We start from the raw sequence: 12,990 nt of genomic DNA on the forward strand, positions 1-12,990 counted from the left end.
TGTTAGAATATGTATAATAAATTTATGATTATGAATAAGATAAACGAAATGTCTACATAATTATTGCCGAAAAGCAGCTGAGATGTGCCAGAAATTAAAATAATATAAAATACAGTATGGTGACGCCACTGACTATTACATGCGTCGATAATAATAATATAGTCGCCATCTCGGGGTTACAATATGTCAACCGATTTGTTCCTTTCTAATCCAGACTACCTGTCTCTTTCCTTCCAAAACTTTGACCTATGACTTCCGACACGTGGTCTATTCTTTCTATTTGAGTTGATTTCCAGTTCACTTCGCTTCCAGTGCATTTTCAGTTCGGATGCTATCTAGTTCCGTATTCAATTCGACCACCAGTGCGTTATCAGTACGCTTACAGCTTGCTTTCTTTCTTTGGTTCAGTTTCGAGTTTCCTTCCGAGTCAGTCGAGTTTAGAAGTTTTGTTGAGTTTCCTTTTATTGGCCAAAGTGAGGTCATTTATTAGTTTGTTATTATCATAGAAGAAGAACGTTTTTAGTTTCCATATACAGTCCACGAATACCAGCCATCCGTGTGGTCTACTGATCGAATCAAGGCCACACCACAGTATATGTATGGCAGATTGAATGATACACATATGAACAAGATATGACAAATTAATTCACTTAAAATATGAAATTAAGTATTAGTCAGGGCCGGTCCTACCTTTAATGCGATGCAAGCAAAAAATACGAGCGCACGCCTTAGGGGGCGCCAACACAGGATTCGGTTATTAAATTTTCAATATAGTTTTTTTTTTCAATATATAATTTCTTTGCAACTTTTAGTAATCTTTCCATAATATTTTTAAAATTCGTAAAAATTTTACTTTATAACAACAAATGGGAAATTAAAGATGAATACATACAATTCGGCCCTCACGATATCGATTAAGAGAAGTTTAAAATACAATTTTAGATATCTTAAATAATTAAAAATTAAATTAATTTAATCCAACATGAATTACCAGTGTTATGTTATGGTTATGGTTATGTTAAACCGTTTAAAAGACTTCAATTTCCAATATAGTGTGAGAATTTAGACTCATCATATTATTTAAAGCAGTTCTACATTTAACATCGCTCATATTATAAATGTACATATATGCATTTTGGCGTGAAAAGTAATTTAAAAAACATGCATTATTATTTTTAGGTAAACGGTAAATATTAGTATATTATATTAAAAAATTGTAACATGGATGCAGGACAACGTCTGTCGGGACATCTAGTATATATATATATATATATATATATATATATATATATATATATATATTCATCCGTCTATTTCCACTTACTTCTATTCCTCTGCATCTTGTACATGTTCGACTGCAAAGAAGGAGTCTTATTCTCAGCCTTAACCACTTCTTCCTTAACCCCGTTGCTACCATTTCCAGTATTCATCATCAAAGGTGATTGAGGAGGATAATTAATTTGAGGAATAGAGTTTTGAGGTTCATTCAACTGAGTTTGTGGTTGTGGTTGAGGTTGAGGAGAAGGCATCAAATCTGCTAATTTCGGAGGCGGTTTGAGGTCCCCGTTCGATTTGTCTTCGCCGCCTTCTGAATTTATCCACTTTTTCTTCACAGGATCCCAAACGATCTAGAAAAGATAATGTCTTATATATATAAAATGGAGCTCTCGATAAAATGATCCGCTAAAACTCAAAAACGGCTAAACCGATTTGGCCAGTCTTACTCTTGAAAAATTCTTGCCAATCAGTATGTTGTCGGAAAGGTGAGATATTATTTCAAAATCGCGTAGGAAATTTACATTTTTAATTTGAACATTTTTGTAGAAGCGTAATTTAAATAAAACAATGGACGGTGGCTAATACGTCAAATGTCAAACGTTTTTGGCAAAAGATGTTCAATTACTCTTAATAGGATGTTCTGCGTAAAAATTATTTAATTATGATTAAATTGTAGTAAGTAGTTTTCTTCGTAGTTTCATTTATATACAATAACGTTATTAAACGTTTCGTAAGTGTTACTAGAAACTCAAAATATCAACTTTTTTGAAATGTTAATATGAAAATGCACTTTTTGGCATATTTTTCTCAAACACGGTGCTCTGAAAGATCTCATTTGTATAATTATATACTCATTGGTATTTATAAAACATTTTCCAGGTTATATTATTTTTTATTTATGTTATTTAAATTCAGAACCTAAATTTGGTATCGATCAAAGGGACATTTTGTCGAATAACATTTTCCCAGTTATAATTTCCAAGAATTTATCGAAGAATAGATAGTAATATATGAAGGTCCGGGGTTAAAAAGGTCCACCACTGGTATGTCAAAATATGTAAGATATGTCAAAAACCAGTAAAGTTAAGCATTGTTTAACAAAAATATTTGAAAGTAGAGGTAAAAAGATGTATAACCAGCTTTAACCTTGATTCTCATGACTGCTATCGGGAGATAAACAGTAATCTTTGAAAATCCATAATAAAAGTATTTTCTTCTGTTGGTAGTTTTTTAGCATTAGTTAAAAATGTAATTATTTTATAAAATACCTTTAAAATTAAAATAAGACATTAAACCTGTTTGCCACTTGGCCGTTTCAAGTTACTCCGTAAAAAGGTCTAGATGACAATTTTTTGATAGACATCAAAAAAGCACATTTTACAATGATGAAGTAGCTGGCAGTTTTACTGAACGTAGTCAGATAATTGTTCGTTTGAATTGTGTCATTTGTTCTGATATAATTGGTTTGATTTTTATAATATAATTAATATTTGCTCAAAGTCAAATTGGACCTTTGTGTCTCGCCCTGCTATACATATATACTTTTTAATAAATTTACTTTAATTCATGGAATGTTACTTGAAACTTTTCAAAAAGCAGGTCAAAGAAAAAATACTTAATTCATTTTCTATATCTCCTCGCATAAATTTGAAAATTTTGTATAAGCTCAGTAGTATTATTTACAATTATACACAAAATCCAGAATGCAAAAAGAATCTGAAAGACTTAGAACGTAATCAATAAGTCGAAAGACCAAAAAAGACTTGAATTAGATTATACCATGTTTTGTATGGAAAGTGTATAAAACTTACAGACAAAATATAGACAAACTAATGGGGTTTATTGTTTTTATAATACCTCATTGTATATAGCATTCAAACAACACATCCGTATACACTTAAAGTATTAATATTTGTGATTCTCTAGAAATTGTTTTGAATATACCCTACTTAGCAAAACAACGTTTGCCGGGTCAGCTAGTTGGTTAAAAAAAACTACTATTTATATTTTCATTCTCCTTACCGCTGGGTTTTTATCATCAGGCAAAATCATCTGATTCTTCGGCTTCATCGACAGTCTGTTCCAGATGCCCCCGAACCAGCCAGAGCCTCCGCCGCCACTGGCGGTCTGTTTGCCGCCAGAGTTGCTCCCGTCGGAAATTTTTCTGTCTTTTTTACCTCCATCAGTGGAATCTTCGACTTTGGAACTTTTTGAGGAAAAGTCTTCTCCGGTGAAGGGATCGTGGTCCATGAAATTTTTCTTTGGTGCTCCTGCACCAGGGGACGAATTTGGCATCGATATTTGGGGCATGCTCTGAGTTGGTTGCTGATAAAAAAAATATGACAGATAAAAATTGGGTAATGCAGTGATATACCTCTCTTCTCCTTCGGGAAGTTAAAAATAAATTGCAAGTTTTGTCAATTTGAATAAAAAATTTGATTTCTTGAATCAAGTCAATTCCTGAAAGATTTTTTAAAATTATTATTGAACAAACTTCATATTACTAATTATTAACTGGTAAACTTGGTAAATTATTACTAATTATAAGTTATTGACTGGTGTCCTGAGACGGAATATACAAGATTATATCATTAGTTATATTTAAAAAAAAGGTTTATTTTTAAATTAACTTCCCGTAGGGTAAGTTGTTGTAATAGTCCAAAAATCGAAATTGAAAATTTTTACATTTCTTCCTTACTTTTCTTCTTACATTAAGTTTTGAAGGTTTCTGAACATTTTGGCATACCTCAGAAAAAATGGATGTGTGTTTGTGTGTATGGATACAATATTTCGTCCACGTTTTCGGGCGTACGGATCAACCGACTTAAATGGTTTAAAAAAAAATCGATCCCTATTGATAGGGAGAAGTGGTGATTAGTTTTTGGCAAAGATAGGTCCAATTGTTATGGAGATACGGAGCAAAAAGTGCAGAAAATAAAAATCGAGTTTTTGACAGAATAAAGCATCCGATTTGAATGATCCAAAAAGCATTCAATTTGTAATGATGGGGAGAAGTGGTGATTAGTTTTTGGCAAAGGCAGGTCCAGTCGTTTCGGAAATACAAAGCTAAATGTGCAAAAAATGGTAGTTTTTGAGAGAACTAAGCGTCCGATTCGAATGATCTAAAGAACTTTCTGCTTGTATTGATAAAACAATTGCTTTTGAGAATAAAAAATTATTACATCTTTTTTTAATTTCCATAAAATATTTTTGTAATTTTGGATTAAAAATTCAAAAAATTACCCAGGCTAAGCGCCACTCTGGTACAAATGTTTACACAAATGCGTTTAGACTGTTTATGTACTACTGGAGCACTTTTTCAATTTCGTGAAAACTATTGAAAAATATGAAAATGCCGCCAAGCACAGCATAAGTGAAGATGTCGCACAGAATTATTTGCAAATGCGTTTAGACTGTGACTATAGGAGCACTTATTCAATTTTTGTATAAACTAGGCAACTATTTTTTTTTTAAATTGAATTCGAAATGAAATGACGATTGTTAATGTTCTGGAGATAAATTGATTTATGATTTATGATTTACATTTGATTAGCTGAGATATAACAAAATATAGCATAATTAATGTAAGTTACAGTATTTGTAATAATATATTTGAAAACGTTTAAAATTAAAAAAATTATACCAAAAAATTGAGCAACACAAAAACAAACAATAATGAAAATATTAAATCTCTTTTTAATATACAATCAATATTTTAAACTTGCTTAATTTTTCAATTAATTTAAATTTTTTGGAAAAGTCTCTGTGATGTGAGATTTGGTGGTGTCCATATACATGCAAAGGTTTAAAAAATCATGAAAAAAATGTAAGAAACAAAAACAAAACCAACACAAAATAAATCAATCAACCGGTTTGCAATAAATAATTGACATTTATTACCAAATCTAATATCACATTTTGTTATAAACAATTGTACTCTAATAATGCATTTACAATATTTTCAATATCTAACAATAATGAAGAGTGATCTGAAAAATATTAAACCAAAAGAAAAAACATACAAAATCAAGGAGAAGACGTCCATAAATTACGCAACTCTTTCTCACTCTATACTTATGTCCCTATCTTTTTCCATCTCTATATCTATCTCGCTTTCCATCTATCTATCTTGCTTTCTCTCTATCTATCTCCTTTCTGATATCTATCTCCATCTCTTTCTATCTATCTCGCGCTCCATATATCCATCTCTTTCCCTTTCTGTCTATTTTTCTCTTCATCTATCTATCTCTTTCTCTATATCTATTTTATTCTCCATCTATCTATCTCCTTCTCTTTCTATCTATTTTGCCTTCCGTCTGTCTATCTCTTTCTGTTTGTATCTATCTCGCGCATCATCAATCTGTCTCTTTCTCGTATGTTTATAAATTCTTGAAACTTTTGAAAGCAAACGTTTCGACGCAGTATGTGTGTCATCCTAACCAGAGAAAAAAGAAAATTCACGAAAAAAACAAATTTCTTCGTTGAAACAACTATATAAGCTTTCAATATTAATATATCGTTGATTATAAATGCTTTGTTGTTAATTTGTTTAAAATTTAAAGAACATAGCATATGATAAAAATGCCAAACGTTTCGACGCTGTATGTGTGTCATCTTAATCACAGAAAAAGGACAATTCACGAAAAAAACAAATTTCTTCTTTGAAAAAACTAAATAAGATTTCAATAATAATATATCTTTGATAATAAATGCTTTGTTGTTAATTTATTTAAAGTTTAAAGTACATGGCATATTAACTTCCCGTAGGGTAAGTTATTGTAATGGGCCGAAAATCGGAATTGAAAATTTTTACATTTCTCGACGTTTTGAAGGTTTCTGAACGTTTTGGCATACCTAAGAAACCAAATGGATGTGTGTGTGTGTGTGTGTGTATGTGTGTGTGTGTGTGTGAGAGTGTGTATGTATGTATGGATACAAATTTTCGCCCACGTTTTCGGGCGTACGGATTAACCGATTTGAATGGTTTAAAAACATTCGATTCCTATTGATAGGGAAAAGAGCTGATTAGTTTTGGCAAAGGCAGGTCCAGCCGTTTCGGAGATACGGAGCAAAGAGTGCAGAAAATAGAAATCGAATTTTGAGAGAACGGAGTATCCGATTTGAATGATCTAAAAAACATTCAATTAGTAATGATTAGGAGAAGTGTTTATTAGTTTTGACAAAGGCAGGCCCAGCCATTTTGAAGATACGGAGCTAAATATGTAAAAAATGGCAATTTTTAAGGGAACTAAGCGTCCGATTTAAATGATTCAAAGAACTTTCTGCTTGTCTTAACAAAATAATTGATTTTGGAAAAAAAAATTTTGTTCCAATTTTTTTTTTTTTTAGTTTTTTTTATATCGAAAATATTTCAGATTTTATTTTAATTCTGACTATAGTACTAATATACTTTACAAATAATTTCAACTCTGCAATTCAGTTTATATAATTCTTATAAATATTAGACAATTTTACAATATTTATAATAATCTATTTGAAAACATTCAGTATTCCACGAACATTTCGTTACGGTACGGGAAGTTCCAGCAATTTGCCTTAAGGCACGATGCCATAATTGCCTCAAGACAGAATTCCACTTACAGCTAGTTTAGTTTGCTCTTGACATATGAAAAACCATATATACTTTTTGTTGTTATGATAAAAATGTTAGAAGAAATGTGTATTTATTAAATATGTACTTATTATTTATTTATCATATTAACTATAGCTAAAGGACTAATTTAAAATACTAAGTTAGGTGTTTAATAGGCTTATTTCTATATTGCAATAATTTAAGAGCACTCGCTATGTGTGTATTAGCAAAAATATAAAATATTAATACAACAGTTTATTTATAACATACAAATCAGCTTTGAAATATTTTTCTAATTTGAAAGCACATTTTACATTCATTTTTTATATCGTTTTTGTATTTTGTACTACTTTATTTTACTTATACTATTTTCCCTCGTTTTGTTTTAACGCTCCGCCATTTTGTTTTAACGCAGCGCCATTTTGTTTGGACGCATCGCCATTTTGTTTTGACGCATCGCCATTTTGTTATCCCAAGCTACCATATTTAGACAAGAGGTCAATTTTTCGATAAAATAGAAATATTATGGTAAGAAGGCGTTCATTATTCACGTGATCGATTTTGTAGGGATTTTTGGAACCCTCCTCCCCTTTGGGGACGCGTGGTAATATTCAAAGTAACCCCTGCTCCCCAACAAACATCACGTGTATTTTCAGTTACGAGAAAAAATTGTAAAATTTTAATTTTTTTGAAGTAAAACTGCTTTAGGCACGACTAGGGTGTAAATCCGTACAAATGCAACGAAAATTGCGTTACACCCGAACTGTACATCATTCGCTCTCGATGATATCATTTCTATACGGGTCGATTGTGAATAGTCGTCGTGTATGTGAATAGAGATCTGTCGTTGTATGCGTACCGGCATCAACGTTTGTATGCGTACCGATATCAACAAGGCAATCGTCACAGATAAATAAACATCTTAAAGTTACATCGTAGTACAAATCTTGATTTCATGAAAAATGCCTGAATCAAAAGAATATTTTACCCTGTTCTTCAAAATAATAAACATTTGTGCCGTGTACTAAGCATAAGTTTATTGATTAGAAATTATTTCTATATTACTCGTAGTTACTATAAATATTTGAAGTTATTAAAATGGAAAATACTTTTTAGGCAAGACAGATATTGCAGCTGTTCAAGAATAAGATTTAACGCCAGCGAAAAAGTTAAAAAAAATACCATCAGCCAATGAATGTATGTTAATTTTAATTACAGGAAGTTCTTCAAACACAATTACATGATGAGTAAAGTTGCGAAAAACAATATTGTTTAGGCGTTGTTAACATAATCCACTGTGTGAACGAATATTATAGAATTTATTAATCAGCAATTACTTCATTTCTCTATGATTCATTTTTAAATGCTAATTGCAATGACAAACCGATCATGTCATATTTTAAGTATGACTTTAATTGCATGATTGTTTCTAAATAGTATACATATTTTAATGCCACTATGAATATATAATTTATGATTTATCATTATATAAATGTGCATAATGGTTGACACTAATAAATGTGTGCATCACGAGTGTTATCATATTACTAATAAACATTATTCAAAATTGTTATACGATGTATTCATTTTTACTTAAATGCCATCTTGTACAGTAGCAAATACATTTTACCTCAATCGTGTGTGAACCTTACGCGCACTCTTTTTAAAAAAAAATCAGGTGAAACATAAATACACGTGATATCTTACTATACCCCTCATAAGTTCAAAACGGAGCATCTATATCAAAAGTCCTGGGATACTCTACACAATCCTTATCAACCTTATCATCTTTATCATCAGCTTTAAATTGATCTAGAATCTCCTTAAACTTCCTATCCGAAATTTCCGGCTCCAAATCCGACTCGTCACTACTATCATACTAAAACTATTATTACTACCATTATTATTATTGGGTTTTGCTACATCAGTAGGTGCATCTATAGGAAAAGTACCACCAAAAACTAGAGGCTTTAACAAAAGTGCATCACCCAGACCTAAATCACCAGACTCTGATCTATCTTCTAAATTTGACCAGGCATCTACCGTTTCCAAAATAACATTTCGCCTAAATCTATCTGGGGATACAGATTTTTCCTTTCGTCTGATGCAATTGGCATCGGATGGTAATTCGTAGGGTAAAACATCATTGAAGAAATTATCAAAGAATTTAGGATTTAAATCTTCAGTAGGAAGCTCGTAAGGCACATGGGATAAAGGATTGAAATTATCTATGCAAGGTTTATCCGGAAGACCAATATCTAGTGAATTTGTACAAATATTGCTATGAGATTTATCACATTTACGGACATTTCTTCTTCGAAGGTTATTACTTACAACTTCGGTTTCATTTTGCTCGAGATCAGTAGTTTCGGTTGGTTTAGATTCCTTAATTTGCTCGCTATCGGAAACTTCTTCCTTATGCTGCATTTCCAGTAAAAAGGAAATTTATGAATCAAAATTATATAAAAATAATGTGCTAACTACACATCAAGGTGAAGGACAACATTGATAGACAATAACTAGCGACGACAATCTTGCTACTACGACGAGATAATAGACATGCTTCTCAAGATATTAATAATTAAATTTCAATGAAAGCCAAAGAAGTTCTGGGTTTTGCCAAAAAATCGGTTGGCAAATCTTTTTTATTTATTTTTTTTTGTCCAATTTATCCTAATGTATTTTTTTATAAGGCGTAAAAACACAAAAAACGTGCCGCCCTAAATTTTCACACTTTTACCACAATTCTCTATTTAGTAATATCGAATCGAACCAATTTTCATGACACTCTTAGAGAGTGAATGTTTTTACTAAAGTGTTTTTTTGACTTTAAGTAAAATATCAATTTTTCTTTAACAAACTTTGAATTTTTATTAAGGGTTGCTGCTATTCTTTAACACTTTTTCTGATTTTTTAACCTATTTTCTTTCCGAAGGAGAAGTTTACGTTTTCATAAAAAGATCCGATTCGCTAATTTTCTGTTTTCTCGACGTTCTAAGCCCTTCTGAAGCGAATGAGACCGAATTTGGGGAAAAGTATGTTTGTGTAAGTCGATTTTACACCTTTCGTCGACGTTTCGTCAAAAACGGCTGCACCGATTTTAAAAATTTCAAAGCCGTTCCATGTAACTAGATAAGTACTAGTATTTCTCAGTCTTGTACGACGATCGGCCGAGCCGTTTTTTTGAGCATAAAAGTGTAAAAGTTTTTGTCCACGTTTTAGCCAGAAATTTTGAATAGATTTTGAAAATTCAAAAACGGTTCGAAAGATATTAGTTGGTAATGATATTGGTTAGTTTTTGGTAAAAATAGGCCGGGCCGTTTTCTTGTAATTAAATGTTTAAAAAAAATTACGACGATTTTTATGAAACTTTTTTTGGCGATAGATACCATGGTCTTATAGAACATACTTAAATATTACGGCCCTACGAAAAGTCGTTTAATTTTAAAAATTCATCAAAGTTTCAAAAATGACCATTTAACCGACGTTTTTTTCAAAAACGGCTAAGACGATTTAAAAAAATTAAAAGCCATTCGATAAAATTTGATACTAATTAGCGTTAGTTATATTTATGATACGATCGGCTGAGCCGTTTCTTTATATTAGCGAAATGTAAAAAAAATCCCGTCCACGTTTTAGCCAAAAATTCTGAATCGATTTTAAAAATTCAAAAACTATTCCAGATATTATTTGGGAGTAGTGCTGATTAATTTTGAACAAAGATAGGCCGAGCCGTTTCTTCGTAATTGATAAATGAAAGTTATCGAAGATTTAAGTGATTTTTGTATGACGATGGAGTACATAGTCGTAATAAACATACTAAAATATTGTAGGGCTGCTGTAGTCCAGTGGTTTAATTATAAAGATTAATTAAAATTTAATGCGCTTTTAGAAAATACTCCGTGTACGTATTTGGTACGTGTTTGTTTTTGAATAATGTGTAAGGACAAAAATAGTGCAAAATTGATTAATCTGCAAAAGTTTCTTATATTAAGGTGCTCTACACAACTCTAAATCAAGCAGAAATTAATATATTGATTTCTTATGATTTACACATGGCAGAAAGTTCATGCAATTTGCCTTAAGGCTAAATGACACTAACAGCTAGTTTATTAAAGTCGTTCTCAAAAATAAATCTAGAAATTTTGGAACATGCATTTTTTTGAAACTATAAAATCATAGACCTTATACTACATGGACTGCTAATCGAGCTCAAAATAAGTGCTCAAACATAGAAGTGAACTGTGACGTCACACGTCTGAGCGAACATTGCCGACGACAATCGCGGACTCTCCCGAGTGATAAAATGTCATATGTCATATAATGATATAATGGTAATTCTGATGACTGATAATTTTGTAAGAAATGATAATATTACTAATGTACATAAAATCGAATGCACCTGTTTATATATTATAAGGTCTATGTTAGGCACGTAACATATGAGGGAGATTCCGCGATTGTCGTCGGCAATGTTTGCTCAGACATGTGACGTCACAGTTGAGCACTATATACAACGGAAAACATACGAGGACTAGCAGTCCATGTAGTCAAATGTCTATTTTATAATTACAAAATTGTGCTTTTGTTTTGAGAAAAACTGACACTCAAAATTATATAAAAGATATTAAAAACTTACATCAAGCTGATAAGTCTGCTGGTGAGTCCAATAAGACTCCTGTTCCGTAGGAGAAGCATAAGTTTGATTGATCGGTTCAGTAGTATTTTGATGATCTAAAATCTGAGTAGCATCTAAAACAAAATAAAAATATATAATTGCCAATATTAAATAATATTATAAGCAATAAGTCCTATCTTAAATATAAAAATGGATCGCAAAATGTGTTGGTAAGCGCATAACTCAACAACGCTTGGACCAATTTGGCCAATTCTTTTTTTAAAATGTTTGTTGATGTCCAAGGATGGTTCTTATGGCGAGAAAAAATCGAATAATTGCCGGAAAACCCTAAAAACAGCCCTTTTCTTTTTCTCATACAAACGTTTTCTAACTTAAACGTAGAATCACTTAACGTTTCATGTATCATTTTATTCGTAATTTTAATCTGCATCTTTCGTCCGAACAAAGTTTTTTTGTATCTTTTACGGTTTGGATTGTAGAAAGCAATTTGTGTGAATATTCAATAGTTCACAATTAACACTATTCGATATTTCTCTAAAGAAAACAAAGTTTTATACATCGTTAGAAAGGTCTCAAAATTCTTAGATTTTTTCCCATGTTTTGCAACTTCGAATTCCTGACAGTGTGGCCTACAGGCGAGTTGCAGTAGTAAAATTCAAAGAAAACTAGAAAATCTCGAGAAAATTATATGAACATACTTATCGATTTATATATCATTTTATTCGTAATTTTATACTGCATCTTTTATCCAAATAGAGTGTTTTCATTCTTTTACGGTTTAGTCTGGAGTATGAAATTTGTGTGAATATTCAATTGTTCAAATGCAAAGTACAGTTAGGTTTGAGCAATAAGCCACACTATTCGATATTTATCTAAAAAAAACCATATAAATTGTTAGACGGAACTCCAAGTCACAAGAGCAGGCAATGAACTTATTTTATTTATTTATTTATTTATTATACGCCAATCGGTTATATACAGTTAATTATTTACAGTTATTTTGCAAAATTAACTTAAAAAATGCACGTTTTAGTCATGGTCTAATATGCTATTAACTAGATGTGGCTTACTCGAGAGTTAGAAGTACAAACAATTTAATTATTTATGCACCTCCTGGTCTGACAAAAAATATTGTATATCCCGTTAATTGATATATTAAAGATAAATTTGTTCTAAAAAATGTTGTGTAAAATTATTTATATACAATGTTAATAACCATATTTCGATATTTATCTGTTTGATATATGTAACATGTTGTGATGAAATTTAAGTGTAGAAATTGTACATACATTTCGGTATAGATTGTAGTGTAAAAACATTAATGATTATTATTAACTAAACAGTAAATACCAGTATAGATTTTTAAAAAATTTGATTTTTTAGGCATGGGTATAGGACAACGTCTGTTGGGTCAGCTAGTTACTAATAAAGTACTAATACTATCAAGTAACAATGTAATAAGTCCTCTTACTATTATTAC

At 31.0% G+C, this 12,990-nt stretch overlaps 1 protein-coding gene across 1 annotated transcript in view; it reads right to left on the minus strand.

Moving 5' to 3' along the window:
- LOC113363912 (protein transport protein Sec16A-like) overlaps nucleotides 1–11,619 on the minus strand; it is a 37,606-nt gene extending 25,987 nt beyond the window's left edge. The window contains exon 1 of the mRNA XM_026606396.1: nucleotides 11,511–11,619. The gene's annotated coding sequence lies outside the window, so the exon portion shown is untranslated. The remainder of the gene's footprint in view (nucleotides 1–11,510) is intronic.
- Nucleotides 11,620–12,990: the final 1,371 nt, after the last annotated feature.

The sequence above is a fragment of the Ctenocephalides felis genome, unplaced genomic scaffold (assembly GCF_003426905.1).
Source record: "Ctenocephalides felis isolate EL2017-DRISC unplaced genomic scaffold, ASM342690v1 CF-g0.4_SCAFFOLD_00845, whole genome shotgun sequence".
Lineage (NCBI taxonomy): Eukaryota > Metazoa > Arthropoda > Insecta > Siphonaptera > Pulicidae > Ctenocephalides > Ctenocephalides felis.